Source organism: Panthera tigris, chromosome B4, assembly GCF_018350195.1.
Source record: "Panthera tigris isolate Pti1 chromosome B4, P.tigris_Pti1_mat1.1, whole genome shotgun sequence".
NCBI classification, from domain to species: Eukaryota; Metazoa; Chordata; class Mammalia; order Carnivora; family Felidae; genus Panthera; species Panthera tigris.
The window spans coordinates 21700134-21720911 of record NC_056666.1 but is presented as its reverse complement, the minus strand read 5'-3'; the positions used below and the strand labels follow the sequence as shown (position 1 = coordinate 21720911).

Sequence of the window (20778 nt, the reverse complement as noted above, 5' to 3'; positions counted from 1 at the left end):
AAGCGTGATTTTACATAAATCTCCCAAACCCCCTTGGAGGTGGTTACTAATATTATCTGCATCTTACAGATGAGGACAAGAGTCTTAGAGAACATAAATGACATGCCCAAGTTCCCTTTGCTAGTAAGAGGAAGAGCCTAGAAGCATAAACCAGTCTGTCTGATTCTAGTAACTCCCCGGTACCCTTTGCCAACACAGGGTATTGTTGTTTGTTTTCTCTTTGCAAACCTGATAGATAAACATAGAGGGCTGTCATTTGAATTTCAGGCTTATGAATTCGTTCGAGCCCATTTTTCCATGTTTCTTGGCCATTTTCTTAACATTGCCATGTTCTTCCCGAGTGAATTGTCGTCTCCGTTCCTCGCTTGCTCTGCTACTGAGAGCAACACCATGATTATTAAGCCTGGGAGCTGCCATGAACTCACTGGTACTCATGCAGATCCCCCGAAACCTCATCTGGCACAGATCTGGAACAGGTACTTCAGCTTATAGGCATTGCGGCCAAATTTTCGGGATGGTCTCCTCATCCCGGGAGCCACACGCGTTTGGAGACAACCCACCCGGCCGCTGCTTTTATGAAGCCCTTTTCCTTTGCAACGTTGTCAGGTATTGCAATGGAATGGTGTCCTGATTCTTTTCGTACTAAATCCACCTGCATCGCTCTTGACCGGTCCCGACGCCTTTCCCTCCAATTGTGGAAAGAAAGAAAAAAGGAGGGAGAAAAGGCACAACCACCACTTCCTCGGGCTCACCTGTAGCTTCGTGTGATCGCCGCAGCAGGCAGCCCAGCCCTGAGCCCAGGGCACCCAGCAAGGACTCATCCGTGGGGCTGGCGGTGGTGACAGGGAGGAGACAGAGGAGGACTGTTTTTATCCTGTGAACCAGTGTTCCCCGAGCAGAAACATTTACCTGGGAGATAGGTTCAGTGTGTGGGATGGATAATTATATGTCGAGGAGCTTAATTTAGGACAAGAGAAGGCACTAACGCAGAGTAGTCGCGCAAAGCTCCCCTGGGGCCCTGGGCTGTTGGGTCCCAGCGCTCCTTGCCCATGGGGCCGAGTCAAGGTTCAGTTCGTTAAACGGAGATCACGTCTGCAAACCCACTCCTCGATGACACGGCAGCTTGAGTCTGGAGAGGAAGAGGTGCCAATATTCTCGGTTCCAAATTTAGAGTTAGGAGAGAGGGGCAACCCTTTAGCTCCCCCACCCCCACCCCGGACAACTGCTTCGTGTGTTTGTTTTTGCCAATTTAAAGAGGAGAAGACTTCTCTCCCGGAGTCCCCGGTTCTCTGGCCTCCCCGGTGGATGCGTGCATTAAGACGTGTTGATCCTTTAATAATTAAGAGCAGTCTCCGGATTGTTGACCTCCTGCCTTACGCAGCTTATCAGCAGTCGCAGTCAGCAGCGTCTGTGGGAAAACCAAGCCGAAGGGAGGGAAACTGTTTAGGCAGCAGCATTTTGCTGACGGTGACGAGTCCCCCGGGCATGGCTCCTTCACCTGCTGAGGAGCTGCCATTCACGACAGCCAGGTGGCCGATAAAGCCCATGCCTGGGAGTTATTCTGTGCCCACGTCCCCCCACCCCACCCCCCACCCCTGCCCCAGGGGTGGCCGGAGGAGTTGTGTCCTGCTTAGGACCTCAGTTTAGATCATTCTGTTGCCACTATCAAATCATTCAAGTATCAGAGGTGACGCTGCTTTAAAGTCAGACTCCAAAGACGGTGTTATTAACATGCAGCTGGGAGCCAAAGAATGCGTCGTTAGTCTCTTTGAAAGGCCTTATAACACAGCCAATGGAGCCAATTAGGGTGACCTTAAAGTAGTCAGAGAAAGCGGTTCCCACTCATCATTAGTGCCTCCAAGAGCAAACTTGCAAAAGAACCCGGCTGGCAGAAAGGCAGCGACTTCTCTTCGTCCCTTCGGCCCCAGCAAGACGCCCTGATGCTTCTGCACCTCTCAGCCAGGGCTCCGGGAGCCACACAGCTGCCCACGCGCGCAAAGAAGGATCAGCTTAAGCCCTGCTCAGCCCCGCTCTTCTGTTGACCTGGATAAAGCCAGATAACCATTTCATCTTCCCTGCCATCCCTAAGGGGATAAAGGGGGGCTGCTCAGTCACCAGCTGAAGGCCGTGGTCCCTATGCATCTTTTATTGGGGTCTGCGACACAGGTGGACGGGGACACTATCCTCTTTTTTTTCTCTCCAGACGCCAGATATGGCATAATTAGGATTCTAAAAAAAGATTAATCTAATAAATGGATCCCAAAGGCCGACTCACTCACATGCCTCCCCAAAGAAAGGGTTACTAGAGCCTAGACTGATACAAGTTTGATCCAGCAAACACTTTGTGGCAAAACATTACTTTTGATCTTTAAAAAAATGTCTGTTTCTTTTAAGTGAGAAAGAGAGAGCATGAGCGGGGGAGGGGCAGAGAGAGGAGAGAGAGAATTCTAAGCAGGCTCCTCACTGCCAGTGCAGGGCCTATGAAGAGGCCTGATTTCATGAAGCATGAGATCGTGACCTGAGCCCAAATCAAGCGTCAGACCCTCAACCCACTGAGCCACCCAGGCGCCCCAACATTACTTTTAAAACCACAGCCAGGGGCGCCTGGGTGGCTCAGTCGGTTAAGCGTCTGACTTCGGCTCAGGTCATGATCTCGCGGTCCGTGAGTTCGAGCCCCGCGTCGGGCTCTGTGCTGACAGCTCAGAGCCTGGAGCCTGTTTCAGATTCTGTGTCTCCCTCTCTCTCTGCCCCTCCCCTGTTCATGCTCTGTCTCTCTCTGTCTCAAAAATAAATAAACGTTAAAAAAAAAATTTAAAAAATAAATAAATAAAAATAAAAAAATAAAACCACAGCCAGTGTTGTAGGTCATTTCATAAGCAAAAAAAAATACTTGATATTTTAAAACAAAATAAAACAGTTCTTCCATCAGAAGAGGGAGGTACTACGGGTTCGGATACATTGTTCTATAATGACCTGGAAATTATAAATCGAGTTGAGCTTAACGAGGATACTCTTTATCCAGAATTACATCAAGTATGAATACTGCGACTAAATTCTAATTACCAGGAAAAGCTAATGACACGCCAAACAAATAAAGCTCATCGAAATCATTAGTAAAACTTGCTAATCAATCACTCAAATCCTATTTGGCCATCCAGAAACCCAAGAGTGTGAAGAGGCGGGGGTGGGGGATGGGACATGAAACAAAAGGGTACTTCTGAGAATCCCAAAGAGTGACAGAAGGATGACAACGTCCATGGATATCTGCAAAAGTGAAATTAAAGATAATGCCATCGGCCGCTAACATGCTAGTTTCTAAAACACCATGAACAAGGCCGGCCACTTCCTGATGGTTCTTCAAGGTGTTTCTAGCAAAGTTTATCTATTTATAGCTTCTGATTGCCACTACCCCCATTCAAGTGGCTAAGACAGGGAAATATGACCTCAAATAGTTTTGCACTATTTCCTTTCCTCGGAGGAAATAGGTTTCAGTCTTCAAAATCAGCTCCTGGGCTAGTCTTTCCTATTGACCCTTCCACAGTCAACTTGAGATGCCCCCCTGCCCCCAGAGGGAGGTGTCTCCAGGCAGGATGCACTGACTTGCACTTCTCAGCACTTGAACTTAACCCCCTCTTTGGTGGTTGTTTATTTTAAAAGTGAAACGCTCCGAAAAGAGCACCTATGATACAGACATTCAAAAGGAGTAAACACTGAGAAGCAAGGCACAAAGGAGGAGCAAGAGAAGCAGAAAACGCTGGGATAAAGATAGGAGAAAACAGTAGCTATATATGAAAATTCACCGTGAGTGAAGAAAGCATCTGGACAGCTGCCAGACCCGAACAGGTAAAGAGACTTACTGAAAAAAAAAAAAAAAAAAAAAAAAATTAATCAGCACGGAGATGACAGAAATGGAAAGCTTAGAAGTTCATTAAGGAAACTTACTTTTATTTTTTTTCTAGAGATAACGAATATATATTTTTAAACATACGAATATACCCCACTGGGGTGGGCATCAGAAGCCTCGTGGACAGTCAGAAATATCACCGTGGCCCGAGGGTACTGAAGCCAGCCTCACTGCAGTATCCGTGCAGTCCACACGGGGGAGCCAGAGCTCCCATCCCTGTACAGGTATAACAAGGAGCCTCCCTGTTCTGGAGAGGCCCAACAGGAATCCCAGCTGTTACCTCCAGCTTAGTAGTAATATGGTAGTGCTCCCTTTCTCCTTCCAGAGAAAGGTCAGAACTGCCAATTAAAACCAGATTTAAGATCCAGAGACTCTTTACACAAATGAAAGTGTCCACATTTCAATAAAAAAAAAATCACCCATCATACCAAGAACCAAGATCGCAAACCAAGTGCAAAGAGACAATCAAAGATAGCCACCACCAAGTGACAGAGATGTTGGAATTACTTAACACATATTTTGAAGCAACCATGATAAAAATGCTTCAAAAAGCAACAATGAAAACACCGAAATGAAAAAACAGAAAACTCCAATGAGAAAAATAGAAAGTCTCAGAAAAGAATTAGAAGATAATAAAGAAGAGCCAAATGGAAATTTTAGAACTGAAAGTTATACAATAATTAAATAGTAAGCCCAGTAGATGGACTCAACAACAGAACAGAGAAGACAGAGGAAAGAATTAGTGAACTGAAAGATGGAACAGTAGAAATTATCCAATCTGAACAACAGAGAAAAAAAATGAAGAGAGACTCAGACCTGTAGGGCTATAAGAAATATCCAAGATTTGGGGCTCCTGGGTGGCTCAGTCGGTTAAGCATCTGACTTCGGCTCAGGTCATGATCTCACGGTCCGTGAGTTCAAACCCCACATCGGGCTCTGTGTTGACAGCTCAGAGCCTGGAGCCTGGTTCGGATTCTGTGTTTCCCTCTCTCTCTGACCCTCCCCCATTCATGCTCTGTCTCTCTCTCTGTCTCAAAACTAAATAAACATTTTAAAAAAATTTAAAGAAATATCCAAGATTCATATCATTGAATCTCAGAAGGAAATGAGAAAGTTTGGGCTAAAAATGTCCTTGCAGAAATAATGGCTGAAAACTTCCCAAATCTGCCAGGAAACATAAAGCTACAAATTCAAGAAGCTGAGTCAACCTCAAAAGAGATAAACTTAAAGAAATTCATGCCAAGACATTTCATAATTACACTTCCAAAAACTAAGGCAAAGAAAAATCTTGCAAAGAGCCAAAGAAAAATAGCATATTCTTTGCCTATAAAGAAAAAAACCTATTTGAATGACAGCAAGTTTCTTATCAGACCCCATGGAACTCTGAAGGAAGTGACACAATTTTCAAGTAGTGGGAGAAGAGATTGACAACCTCAAATCTAACACCCAGCAAAAATATCCCTGAAGCATGAAGAGGAAATCAAGACATTCTCAGATTAAAGAAAACAAAAAGAATTTGTCACTAGCTGAACTACCCTCAAAGGATGGAGAGAAAAAAATTCTCTAAATAAGAAAGAAATGATAAAAGAAGGAAATCTGGAACATCAGTAAAGAAAAAAGGAACAAAGTAAGCAAACATATAACGTAATGCAATGTTTTTCTTATCTCCTTGAGTTTCCAAATTGTTTTATGATTTTAGCAAAAATCATAACACTGTCTGATATGGTTCTAAATGTTTGTAGAAAAACATTTAAGACATTTATAGTCTATCATCATTGTTTACAGATCATCTATATTTGCCAATTCATCAGCTCATTAAAATGTATTTGTAACTCTCAAATTAATACTCGTGCCATTTTTACAAGTGCAGACTGGCAAAAAATTTGAGTCACTGACATACATGTTCTAAGATGAGGCCAAATAAGGTGACATTCTGTCCTCTTAATTCTCATACTGTAAGCAAATGCTCTTTGTCTACCTAGTGTGACATATTTTTTTGTGCTTTTTATTTATCAATTTGCTCTTTAAAATGGCCTCCAAGTATAATGCTGAAGTTTTGTCTCATGTTCTAAAGTGCAAGAAGGTTGTGATGTGCTTTATGGAGAAAATACATGTGTTGGATAAGCTTCATTTAGGCATAAATTATAGTGCTGTCGGCCATGAGTTCAATGTTGCTGAATCAACAATGTATATTAAATAAGGTATCTTTAAACAGAAACATGCATAAAACAGGTTATGTATTGATGAAAATGAAACCTGAGGCTCAAAGGAATTTAACTCTGTATTTCCCTTGCGAGCAGTGATTTAGTATTTGCTAATTCAGTGTTCACAGAGACCTTATAGAATGTAACTACCGTGAATAATGAAAATGAACCGTACATTTTAAGCAAGGGAAGGTGAAGGAATGTAAAGAGAGGTGAAGTTTCTGTACTTCACTTGGACTGGTGAGACAATGACACCTCATTATTAAATGCAATACTTAAAGAAACAAGCAAACAAATGACCTAAGAGGATATACTCAAAAACGCTAAACAGAAAAATCAAAATGAAAAAATTTTCAAGTAACCCACATAGGGAAAAATTGAGAAATCAAAAACAGAGAGCAAATGAAAAACAAAAAAATAAAATAGTGGTAATAATCCCCAACATAGAAATAGTTATATTAAATGTAAATGATCTTTTAAAAGCAATTAAAAGACAGAGATTGGCAGAGTGAATTAACATTTGCTGGCTATATGAAACTCACTTCAAATATAACAGTATAGGTAAGTTGAAAGTAAAAGGATGGAAAAAATATGTCACATACACATTAATATCAAAGTAGATTTAACAACAAAAAAAATTACCAAAGACAGAGAGGAACATTATATGATGATAAAAGGGTCGTTCCACCAAAAGGACACAGTGATCCTAAATATGCATGCATCAAACAACAAAGCTGCAAAATGTGAAGCAAAAACGGACAAATCTGAAAAGAGAAAGATAAATTCAATTTATAGTCAGAAATGTCAACACCTCACTCTCAACAATCATTAGAACAACTACACAGAAAATCAGCAAGGATATTGGAGAACTTAACACCATCAACCAACAGGATCTAATAGACATTTATAGAACATTCCATTCAACACAGCCAAATGTACATTCTTTTCAAGCGCCTATGAAAGATATGAAAATAGACCAAATTCTGGGTCATAAAACAAGCCTCAAAAAAACTTAAAAGAATTGAAGTTTTGTAGTGTTTTCTCCAACCACAATGAAGTTAAACTGAAAATCAATAGCAGAAAGATAATAGGAAAATCTCTAACACTTCAAAACTGAGCAATGCATTTGTAAGTAATCTATGGGTCAAAAAGAAAGTTTCAAGGTACATTTAAAAATACATTGCACTAAATAAAAATGAAAATGCAATGTATCAAAATTTGTAGGACATAGCTAAAGCAATGTGAAGGGGAAAACTTAGGGGTGTCTGGGTGGCTCAGTCAGTTAAGTGGACGGCTCTTGTTTTCGGCTCAGGTCAACATCTCATGGTTTGTGTGTTCGAGCCCCAGGTTGGGCTATGCACTGACAGTGCAGAGCCTGCTTGGGATTCTCTCTCTGCCCCTCCCTTGTTCTCTCTCTCTCTCTCTCTCTCTCTCTTTCTCTCTCTGAAAATATAAATAAACTTTAAAAATGTGAAGGAAGAAATCTATAGTACTAAACACAGACATCAGAAAAAAAGAAGTCTCAAATTAATGATCTAGGCTTCCAACTCAAAAACATAGACAAAGAAAAGCAAAATAAATAAAATATATTTATAAAATAAATATATTTATATATATATATTTATATATATTTTATAAAATAAAAAGCAAAATAAATCCAAAACAAGCAGAAGGAAAAGAATATAAGGATAGCAGAAATCAATGAACTGAAAACGGAGAGAGAAAGAGAGAGGGGAGTAAAACAAAAACCCATTGAAAAAAATCGACAAACTTGTAGCAAAACTGAAAAAAAAAAAGACACTAACTACCAATATATGTAGGAATGGAACATGGAATATCACTAGAGAGCCTGCGGACAGCCAAGTAGCAGCAGGTGGATGCCATCAACTCTACACACATACATCTGACAGCTTAGATGACCTGAATCCCTTCCTTGAAAAACACAAACTATCAGAACCCATCCAACGAGATATAGATCATTTGGACAGCCCTCTAACAATGAAAGGAATTGAATTCGCAATTTTAAATCTCCAAAAAGGAAATTCCCAGGCCTAGGCACCTCCCTGAAGTATTCTACCAAAGTTTTAAAGAAGAATTAACACCAATTGTACACAATCTCTTTCAGATAATAGAAAAGGGGAGAACACTTCCCAATTTATTTATGAAGGTAGTAGTACCTTACTGCCATAATCAGACAAAGACAGTACGAATAAAGATACAGAATACAGTACATTAATATAGATGCAAAATATTAGTAAATAGTAATATATAAAAAGAATTAGACACCAGAAACAAGTGGGGCTTATTCTAGAAAGGTAGGGCTGGTTCAACATTTCTATTAGCAGGCTAAAGAAAAAGTTACATGATTATATCAACTGGTGAAAAAGACATTGATAAAATTTAAGACACGTTCATAGTAAAAGCCCTCAGAAAACTAAGAATAGAGGGAAACTTCTTCTACTTGATAAAGTGCACCTAAAAATAATCCAGAGCCAGCCTGTACTTCATGGTAAAAGACTGACTGTTTTCCTAAAATTGGGAAAAAGGGAAGGATATTCAGTCTCACGAGTCTTACTCAACATAGTGCTAGAAGTTCTAACCAGGGTATTCAGACAAGAAAAATGAAGAAAAAAAAAAAAGATTACAGACAAGAAAGGAAGAAACAAAACTGTCCATATTTGCAGACGACATGATTTTTACATATAAATGTCAAAAAAAATCTACAAGAGACTCTCAGAGCTAATCAGGATACAAGATAAACACATAGAAATTCATTTTAAAAAACCAACAAATCTAATTTATAGAAAAAGAGATCAGACTTACGGTTTAGCAGAGGCAGCAAGTGGCAAGAGGGGAAATCAGAGGAAGGTGATGAAAAGTACAAACTGCCAGTTATAAGATGAGTAAGCAGTAAGTATGTAATTACAACATGAAGACTACAGCTAACACTGCTGTATGATATATAAGAAAGTTATTAAGAAGGTATATCATATGAGCTGTCATCCCAAGAAGAAATGTTTTCCTTTTTTCTTTCTTTCTTTTTTTTAATTGCACCTATAGGAGAAGATGGACATTAGCAGAGCCTATTATGTAGTCATTTCACAACGTATGTAAATTGAACCATCATGCCACACACCTTAACCTTAAAACAGTGATGTATCTCAATTATTTCTCAATAGAGGTGGGAAAACATCAGGTGTATTTGTACATACCAGCAATGAACACATAGATACCCAATACAAAAATGCGATATCGTTTACAACCTCTCAAAAAATTCAACATTGAGTGTAAACCGAACGAAACATGTGTGGGACTTGTATGATAACAACTGCATAACCCTGATGAAAGAAATCAGAGAAGATCTACATAAAGGAAGAGATATACAGTGTTCATGAATTGAAAGGCTCAACAGAGTAAAGGTGTCAATTCTCCCCAAATTGATGTAATATAATTTCTATCCAAATCCCAGCAAGATTTTTTTGCAAACATTACACAAGATTATACAAAAAGCTATCTGGAAAGGCAAAGGAACTAGAATAGCTAACATCATTTTGAAAAAGAAGAAGAAAGTAAGAGGGATCCATCTACCTGATTTCAGGACATACTGTACAGATACTGTATTCAAAACAGGATGGTGCTGGTGAAGGAATATATACATAGATCAATGTAACGGAGTAGCGAACCCAGAAATAGACCCACACAAATATGCCCAACTGATTTCTGACAAAGGTGCAAAAGCGATTCAATGGAGAAAAGATAGCCTTTTAAACCAATGGTGCTGGGGCAATTGGACATCCACAGGCAAAAAAATAAACTTCAATCTGTCTCACACTTTACCGAAAAATTAACTAAAAGCATACCACAAAATTAAAAGTAAAATGTACTACTGTAAAATTTTTAGAGAAAAAAGTAGGAAAAAATCTTCAGGATCTAGGCAAAGATTTCTTAGATGTGACACCAAAAGCATAATCCATAAGGTAAAAATTGATAAATGAGCCTTCATAAAATTTAAAAACTTCTGCTCAATGAAAGACTCTGCTAAGAAAATAAAAAGACAAGCTACAGACCAGGAAAAAAAAATATTTGCGAATAACATGTGACAAGGGACTAATATCTAGACTATATTAAGTACTCTCAAAACTCAACAGTTAAAAAAAAAATTAAAAATCCAATTAAATCATGAGCGAAAGACATAAAGAGACACTTCACCAAAGAAGATATAAAAATGGCAAATAAGCATATGAAAAGATGTTCAACATCATTAGCCATTAGGGAAATGCAAATTAAAACCATAATGAGATAGCCCTACACACATATCAGAATGGCCAAAATAAAAAATAATGACAACACCAAATGTTGCCACAAAAGCTAAGAAATTGGATCATTCACACATTGTTAGTGGGAACGTAATATGGCCCAGCCATTTTGGACAATGGTTTGGTACTTTCTTTAAAACAAAACAAAACAAAACAAAACAATCCTAAACGTGTAACTACCATACCGGCCAGCAATCAATATTCCTGGTTATTTGTCCCAGAGAAATAAAGACGTAGGTTCACAGCAAAACCTACACAGAAATATTTACAGTTGATTTATGTCTAGTAGCCCGAAATTAGAAATGGATGGATGGTGAAACAAATCGCAATACGTCCACACCAGAGCACTAAAAAGGAATGAGCTACACAGCAACCTGGATGAATCTCTGGAGACTTATGTTGAGTGAAAAAAGCCAATCCCCAAAGGTGACAGACTATATGATTCCATGTATATAACCATCTTGAAATGGACAAAATTACAGAACCGGAGAGCAGATTAGTTGTTGCCAGGGATTAAAAGGGGGGTGGGGCGCCTGGGTGGCTCAGTCAGTTTAGCGACCCATTTCGGCTCAGGTCGTGATCTCACAGCTTGTGAGTTCTAGCCTTTCTAGTCCTTCGTTCGGGCTCTGCCTGACAGCTCAGAGCCTGGAGCCTGCTTCTGATTCTGTGTCTCCCTCTCTCTCTCTGCCCCTCCACTGCTCATGCTCTGTCTCTGTCTCTCAAAAATAAATAAACATTAAAAAAAAAATTTTTTTAAGAGGGTGAACTGGGGAGAAACTGGGGGTGGCTATAAAAGAACAATATGAAGGACCTTGTTGGGGATGGAAATGTTCTGCATCTTGACTGTATCAATGTCAATACCCTGTTGTGATACTGTAGTGTAGTTTTAATTTTTTTAATGTTTTTATTTTTTTTTAAGAATGGGGATGGGGCAGAGAGAGAGAGAGAGAGAGAGAGACAGACTCCGAAGCAGGCTTCAGGCTCTGAGCTGTCAGCCCAGAGCCTGACACGGGGCTCGAACCGTGAACGGTGGGATCATGACCTGAGCCAAAGTCAGATGCTCAGTGGACTGAGCCACCCAGGTGCCCCTGCATTGTGGTTTTACAAAAATGTTACCACTGGGGGAAACTGCATAAAGAGTACACGGGTCTCTCTGTATCATTTGTTAAAAACTGCATGCGAATATACCATTACCTCAAGACAAAAGTTTCAATTACAAAAAATATCTGAATACAGCGTCCTCCATAGGAAGAAAAGGGGGAAAGAACCCACACAATGCATCTCAACAAAAGAAACACTGAAATGAATTTTTCTGTAATAGAAAACCATTCCAGTATTCCGGGACAAATTTTAGAAATTGTTCAGGGCAACAAAATTTTCATTCGCCCAAAAGCTTTCAGTGGGCCCCTGCAGCACATATCTTGTATAACTCCATTTCCAGTCTTGCCATATAGTGGGCGTGTTCAACATTTGTTTGCCTCTATTAGCGACGTGATTTTCCCGCTGTAATTTGAACTTAAGACTAGAGCACCTCGTAAGCATGAGGATCCCCGATTCTTTCTTGCTCAGGTGATACTAGTCAGATGGCAGATTTCTTCTTGGTCACTCTGAACACCGTCAGAGTGGATGCCAGGATTTCAATAAAAACAGAGAAGCAGAGACAGCCGTAGAATTCACATGCGAGGTGAGCCTGCTCAGACATACTGGAGGTGGTGTGCAGGAAGATGGAAAGGAAGGGGTGGAGAGACCCAAATCTGGGCAGAAAACAGAAAAGACTTCACAGGAGGGTAGTTTACCTGAAGCAACAAATGAACACAGAATTACGAAATCCAGACGTAGGTTAAAAACAACAACAACAACAGGAAAACACCAGATACTGTTCAATGCCTCCTCGTTTCACTTTGAATATCCCCTTTACCTCCACTGACTTACTTATTCATTCAACAGGCATTTATTGAATGCCTCCTAGACACGAGGAAGGCACTCGGAGGGAAAGTGAGAGATATGAAAGGGAAGCTCCTCTCCCTTGAAGATTTTATAGCCTAGTGGGGATGACAGAAATATGAAAACAGTAATGTCAGAACGAGGCATAATTGACCCAAATACCAGCTGAAACTCAGTGTTCTGGAAGCTTGGGGTAATAAATAACCCCTCACCAGCACTTGCTGAGCCCCTGTACCCCACCCACTTTTTCCCAAGGGTTCTGCCTCTCCTACTCTGACTTGTTCTTCCCCCAAACTACTTACCCCAGGACTGTACTTTCTGCCAGGGTTAATCAGATGAATCACTGCCGATTAAGGTATTAATGCCTGAGTCTGGCTTCATCTGTGATTCTCGCAGATGACTTAAGTCATGGAAAATAGGTAGGTGAAAGCTTCAATCACCTCGTTGCATCCCAAGAGGAAAGAAACAGAGCAGGGTGTTTGAGAATTGGAGGGCTTCTCACCAGCCCTGAAACTGCACCCTCGAGGGCTCTGCCCCCAAAGTGGCCAGTCAGATGATAAGAATGACCTCACCTCTGAGAGGAAAGCTCTGGGTAAAGGCCAATTTGCTAGAACAGACTTTGAATATAATGCTGTTATTGCACAAATATTATTAAATCAACTCTAGCTAAAAACCAGAACATTTTCATTTGTCATTAGCTTGAGCTGATTCTATAATGTGACTCATTAATCTTTTTCACTGAACTAATCTTAGGTTGCAAAATAATTCCATCTCCTGGAGTCCAATCTTCAGGCTGTAACTCGATTTCTAAAGACTTCCTTAATTGTAATGAACTCTTTCCTTGCTGACGTCACCTGCTACACAAGCAACAGAATCAATGCAAATTAATTACTTGGACATAGGGCATATCTGAAAATAACACACAGGTCGAGGGCATTTGCTGAACGCATAACGCACGCCAGTCACGGTCACATCTGTCCTTTCATCTAACTTATGTAACTACCCGCTGCGCTCGGCATTCGATCTCCACTTTGAGCTACGAAGAGCGGGATCCAGAGAGGTTAAATGACTTGCCCTAGGTCACACAGCTGGTAAGTGGTGAAGCCAGGATTCAAACTCAGGTCTATCTGACATCAGAGCTTATACCCTTTCCTTTACACATCATTCCACATGCAATTTGGGACTGGGAGGACTCAACGACTGTTTGTCATTTTTACTACAGACGGAACAGGAATAAATGACTTAGGTTTAAAACGTTGGAAAACTTCTTCTAAGTAAGATGCCTGTGAGGCATGGGGATATGCGACCACAGGACCTCTTTGAGACATGCATGAGATTGGAATGAACAGCCAACTGGAAGACCTAGCTAAAGAGCAGAGGTTGAATTAGAGCAGCATGCTTCTCAAGCTTATGTCTGAGACTCATCTTTCCAGCTCCTTCTACTATTGCGTGACTTTAAAATTGTTGTTAATGTTTATTCATTTTTGAGAGAGAGACACACAGAGAGAACGGGGGAGGGGCAGAGAAAGAGGGAGACACAGAAACCAAAGCAGGCTCCAGGCTCTGAGCTGTCAGCCAGAGCCCGATGTGGGGCTTGAACCCACAAACCGTGAGATCATGACCCGAGCGGAAGTCGATACTGTGCGACTCCCAATCATTAAGGTGGTACTCTCTAAAATTACATCTTATGTTCTCAGTGGCTCAGATCAATCCAAACCAGAGAAGTCATAATGAGTGTCATCTACCATAGGTCCTAAGGGGTTGGGCAACTGAAGGCAACAAACCTCTTCATCTTTTTGAAGTCAAGAGAAAGGCAAATACAGGGGAGGTTGGGGTGCTTGGGTGGCTCAGTTGATTAAGCGTCTGACTCTTGGTTTTGGCTCAGGTCATGATCTTGCGGATCGTGAGATCAAGCCCCATGCTGGGCTCTGCACTGACAGCACAGAGCCTGCTTGGGATTCTCTCTCTCTCTCTCTCTCTCTCTCTCTCTCTCTGCTCCTCCCTCCCCCAAAATAAATAAGTAAGCTTTTTTTTAAAAAATACAGGGGAGGTAGTTACCAAAAGGCTCACTACTGGCTGAGAGGAGGAATGACCATCCAAGCATCCTCTCCAACAACTTCCTGCCACTCCTGAAAAAAAAAAAAAAAAAAAAAAAAAAAAGCCAAGAAATAATCTGGTCCATGGCCACAATTTTCCCCTGTGCCTTCACACTTATTCCATTAGTTTGAACATCAAATTATCAATATACCTTCTATAACGTTTCATTGTACATTTAGTCACATGCGATAATGATTCCTTAGTTTTAAACAATGTGTCATTTTCACCATTAAGAGAAGACAATAAGGTTTAGTAGCAAAAGCCATATGCCAAAACCACAATTTGTCTCTTTCCTTGCAAGTATGAGCAGATGGCCACAGGCCTACTGGGATGATTCAAACTTAATGCATGATTCTGAATCATTTCCTTAGTTGAGCAGAAGGGCTTCCAGCTTGAACCTAAACCATAGTCATCCTAGGATTCAGACCTTCTGGTGGTATTTGGAAGGCCCCGGTGGCGGGACACCAGAGTTCTGTGTATGCGTGGGACCAAGGCTGAAGACACTGATAGCAAGCTTGGTTCAAGGTCAAGGCCCCACGCACGGTTGGACAACTGGAGAGGAAGGAGATGTTGGACACAGTGCGGTCACTTGGGACATCCAGCTACCCAACCCCACACAGACAGGTGTTTGCTGAGAGCCCTGGACGGCCCTCCTCTGACGAGGTATCGACGTTACATGATGGTAGAGAAAGAGGAAGAGTCTCCCCACTTTGGTAGAGAATCCAGCAGGGCATCTGTGCTCCTGCTGCAGCATCTTTTTTTTTTTTTTTTTTTAATTTTTTCAATGTTTATTTTTGAGAGAAAGAGGTAGACGGGGCCATCAGGGGAAGGGCAGAGAGAAAGAGAGGGAGACACAGATCCGAAGCAGGCTCCAGGCTCTGAGCTGTCAGCACGGAGCCCCACACAGGGCTCGAACCCATGAACCCGTGAGATCATGACCTGAGGTGCAGTCGACGCTCAACCGACTGAGCCACCCAGGTGCCCCATGCTGCAGCATCTTTGACTCAGCACGTTGAAAGTCAGTGTGGCTCAACTGAAAGGCAGCGTGACCCTGTCCTGCTCACAAAATGGGAAGTGGCCATGAGTCACCAAAGATCTCCAGTGGGCATCGGAGAACACCGCATCAGATCAGCATGGCAGAGACTCAGCAGGAGAGGGAGAGATGTCAGGCTCTGCGATGCCGTCCTTGGAAATACACCACGATGCCCCCTGGGGGTTTCCTGAAGTATTGGGGGACCTCATACTGAGAACGTAGGTGTTTTATAAGAGTTTGTGTGTACAGAGAGAGTGGGCCCTGTTATCCTCCCTTCACTTTAACCACTTAGGCTGCCTAGGAAATTCAGGTTACCACGGGCGGTGCTGAAACCTGAGACAATGGAAGGATACAATTGCAATCAGACCTTGGAGAAAGGAAGGCTCTAGAGAGCATGGCCAGCCATGACTTCAAGAATTATTTATCCCGGGAGCCTCTCAACATGAGCAAAGACAGTTAATTGTGCTTTGTTTCCCCTTTATTAAAAAAGAAATTTGTGGGGCACCTGGGTGGCTCAGTCGGTTAAGCATCCGACTTTAGCTCAGGTCATGATCTCACGGGTTCGTGAGTTCGAGCCCCGCGTCGGGCTCTGTGCGACAGCTGGGAGCCTGGGGCCTGCTTCAGATTCTGTGTCTCCCTCTCTCTCTGCCCTTCCCCTGTGCATGCTCTGTCTCTCTCTGTCTCAAAAATAAATAAAAACATTTAAAAATTTTTTGAAAACAAATTGCCACTATAGGTTTGAAGCTCTGCCCTTTTCAAGTCTAATTGTTTCAGACATTTTTGGTCCAAACACCATATTCTCCTTCAGAAGACATCATGTATCACCTGCCTTCCTATTGCCTTTCTTAAAAAGTCACCAAAACGAATGGCGCAACATTCGGCATGTGTGTCATTTCTCACCAACATTTCCAGGCAGAATGCATCGAAGCAGATCTCATTACCTTTTCATCAAACCCTATGCCTCCCTCTGCAGCTCCTACCACAGCAAGTGACCTTCCTATACATCAGTTTAAAATGCTGATTCCAGGTGGAACATCTACAGTCCATCTAGCGAATAAAAAAAATATGGCTGTGAACTGGATAAAAATATAGGAAAACCCAGTCTTATAAAGATGAAATTTCTTCAAAAATTGGTCTACTATCTCAATGAAATTCTAATCACAGTTTCAGCAGTATTTTGATGAAATGCAACAGGCTGATACCAAAATTTCAAGGGAAGGGAAAGTGCGGAAGAATAGCCAAGAAAATTTTAGGAAAAGGAAAATGAGGGAAGACTTCCTTACAAGGTAGCAAAACTATACTGTAAAGCTACAGTCCTTAACGCCTTCAAGTCCTTAAAACAGAGTTCAGAAATTGGTCCATACTTATGGATGGGGAGACTTATTTTATTTTATTTTATTTGAGAAAGTGTGAGTGGGGGAGGAGCAGAGAGAGAAAGAGAACCTTAAGCCAGTTCTGTGCTCAGCACAGAGCCCCACACAAGGCTTGATCCAATGACCCTGGGATCATGACCTGAGCCAAAATCAAGGGTCAGACACTTGATCAGCTGAGCCACCCAGGCATCCCAAGGCATTTTAATTAGTAAGACGCTCTAATTGGTGAGAAAAGGATGGAAGGTGCCTGCGTGGCTCAGTCGGTTAAACATCCGACTTGAGCTCAGGTCGTGATCTCACGGTTTGTGGGTTCGAGCCCTGCATAGGGCTCTCTGCTGACACCTCATGGCCTGGAGCCTGCTTCAGGTGCTCTGTGTTTCCCTCTTTCCCTGCTCCTCCCCTGCTTGCCCTCTGTCTCTTTCTGTCTCTCAAAAATACTAAATGAATACTTAAAAAAGTTTTTTAAAAAGAAGAAGAAAAGGATGGACCAAATCTTAAATAATATTATTACAACTGGCTATGATTTTTAAAAAGATTAATAACTTATATATGATTATTTACCCAATTTATACAAATCAATACATTCCAGATGGGTTTAAGATCTACTTCTAAAAACATAAAGTTACAACGTGGAGAGAACTTGAGAACATTATGTTAAATGAAAGAAGCAAGTCACGAAAGACCACATATAACATGACTGCATTTATATATGCTCAGAATAGGTAACGCTACAGAAACAAAAAACAAACTAGGGCTTACTTAGGGTGGGGGGAAAATGGCGTGTTGAAGGAAAATGAAGAGTGACTACAAATGGCTACAGTGTTTCTTTTTGGGCTGATGAAAATGTTCTAAAACTGGTTATGGTAATGGATACACCATTCTGCGAGTATACTGAGAACCAGTGAATGGTATACTGTATATAGGAGAATTGCATGATATGTGATTTACATCTCAATAAAGCTAAAAAATTCAAGGAAAATGTGCTTATTATCTTGCACTAAACAATGCATTCATACACACACACACACACACACACACACACTCACTCACACATTTTTAAATTGTACTACATAAAACTTTTGAAACCACACAAGAGGAGACCACATAAACAAAGTTAAAAATCACACAATAAACTAGGAAAAAAAAATTGCAACATATAGAAAAGAATAGGAATTGCTTATATGGATGCACTCATCTTCATACCCATACAAAAATATGTGTAAAATAAGCTACAGTCTATAAGGACCCCAATAGAAAATTAGTAATAGCTATGGATGGGATGTTGAAGTTAGAAAATCATTCAATTTCATTATTAATTTAAAATATGATTTAGGGGCACTTGGGTGGCTCAGTCTGTTAAGCATCTGACTTTAGCTCAGGTCATGATCTCACAGTTCATGGGTTTGAGCTCTGCGTTGGGCTCTGTGCCGTGCAAAGCCTGCTTGGGATTCTCTGTCTCCCTCTCTCTCTCTCTCTGCTCCTCCCTGACTCATGCTTTCTCTCTCAAAAATAAATAAACTTAAAAAAATGTTTTAAATATATATGATTTAAAATGGCATTTTTCACCCATCAAATTGGCAAAAATTATTTTAGGCTGATACCAATATTAGCAAAGGTGTGAGGAGATGACTATTTTCATATATTATTGTAGGAGTAGGGATTTGTAAAACTCCTTGGAAGGTTACTGTGCAGCATTTTATTACAGCTTTACTTGTGCATACGATTTGGCCCTGCAACTCCACTCTTGTTACCTGTTTTAGAGACAAAGTCATACATGTACATAACAAACATGTATAAGGATTTTAACTGGCATCTTACTTGCAAAGTGAAAAATTTTAAAGTGTTTTGTATGTCCATAATTTGAAAGATGGTTAAATTGTGGTAGGTCTATATCCGGTAGTTTCATTTACTGTTGTGAAAACCAGTGGAGCTTGTTTGTTTTTAAGGGGACTGGTGTTGTCAGTAGTTTTGCTGTATCTGTATAGATTTTTACAAAAAAACTATGTATTACTTATATAATTAAAAATAAATGAAAACAAGAATGTGTGATACGTTAGGGAGAAACATTTTGAGACAATTGTCAAAACTACAATTTGTATTGGTCTCGAGTATAGATGACCAATTTTTTCAAAGTAGACCAATTTAATTAAAATAAGAGTGTTTTAAGGATCCTGGTCATCTCACTTTTTCATTTTACCTTGTATAGAAAAATGAATATATATATATATATATATATATATATATATATATATACACATATATATATAGCACCCTCCTGAGGATATCCATTCCAGAATTTTTAATTTTAAAAATGGACACAGGGGCACCTGAGTGGCTCAGTCAATTAAGAGTCCAACTCTCAATTTTGGCTCAGGTCATGATCTCACAGTTCGTGAGGCTGGGGGGGACAGAGAGAAAGGGAGATACAGAATCTGAAGCAGACTCATAGCCCCTAGCTGTCAGCATAGTACCTGACACAGGGCTTGAACCCACGAACTGTGAGATCATGACCTGACCTGAAGTCAAACACTTAACCAACTGAGCTACCCAGGTGCCCCAAGATTCACAGTGTCTTAGTTAAGAACAAAAGTTATTCAAAGGCACAGCATTATAATAAGATACTGCAGTGCAAGCTGCTATGTAGAGCTAGAAATTTCAGCAGAAAAATCATTATGACTAGCAACATAGTACATAAGAAAAGGAGAAAACTTTTAAAATGAGAGCTCCCCTACAAATGACCCAAGAGAAGATGATCCCACAGTTGTGCTCAAAGTTGACAAGCCCCAAACACATTTGCAGAGATTCCAATCAGAGTTTTAGTTCCCGCATCTTGATCACAAGCACATAAACAAGGGCAGACATATGAGAAAACCCTCGAATGTGGAAGATAAAGATCAGAGCAAACAGAAAAGAGCAACTGAAACCATCCAAGAACCAAAAGTGCAACTCGTATCCTCAGAAGCACAAGAAAAGATGATGAGTTCCTGAAGCAAGAACAGAATCCTGTGGAAAGGGGTATTGGGAGAACAACAAGCATTCTTGAGAACTAAAAACATAAAAACAGAAAGAAAAAAAAGCTAAACGAGTTAGAAAACAGGGGAAAGATAAAAAGGAGGACACCTAGAGACACAAGACAATTAGAAAACAATTCCAGGAACTCCAACATCAGAACAATCAGATGAACAAAAAGAACAGAGAAAACAGAGGAGAGGACATTAGAAGCAAAATTTTCTAGAACTAAAGACATCAGTTTCCAGACTGAGGGGCCCACTAAGTACCCAGCATAGGGGCAGAAACAGACTGCAAGGCATATCAGTTCAGAACACTGTGGACTAAGAAAAGCCACTGCATGACTCTGTTCTTCCCAATACCAACATCGAATTCCAGAAGACCATGGAGCAAGGCCTTCAAACTTCTGAAGGAAAATAACTTCCAACTTAGAATTCCATACTCAGACATAAATTATAGATGAGGTAAAATTAGAACAGTTTTAGAAATCTAAGATTTCAAAAAATTTGAAATACACACTTGCTCAGGAAACAATTGAAGATGCCCTCACCCGTGTGAAGGAGTACACAGAGGAAGAATATATATGATAGGAGAAAGAGTCAATTCAAAACAGGAGAGCGCATCTGGGTGGCTCAGTCGGTGAAGCATCTATCTTTGGTTCAGGTCATGATCTCACAGTTCATGAGTCCAAGTCCCAAATCAGGTGAGCTCTAGCCCCACTTCAGGTGAGCCTTGCTTCTCTCTCTCTCTCTCTCTCTCTCTCTCTCTTCCTTTCTCTGCCTCTCACTCACTTGTGCCCTCTCTCTCAAAAACAAAAACAAAACAGGAGAAAGAAAAAGGACAAATTTCAAGATGATGGTAGAGAGATTTCTTTTCTCTTTTCTCTTTTCTTTTCTCT

General features: G+C 40.7%; 1 long non-coding RNA gene across 1 annotated transcript in view; it reads right to left on the bottom strand.

Annotated features, from left to right (window-relative positions):
• Positions 1-511: 511 nt before the first annotated feature.
• The window catches only part of LOC107179557, a 36786-nt gene continuing 16519 nt past the window's right edge, over positions 512-20778 (bottom strand). The window contains exon 4 of the long non-coding RNA XR_006220356.1: positions 512-1408. This is a non-coding gene — a long non-coding RNA (uncharacterized LOC107179557). The remainder of the gene's footprint in view (positions 1409-20778) is intronic.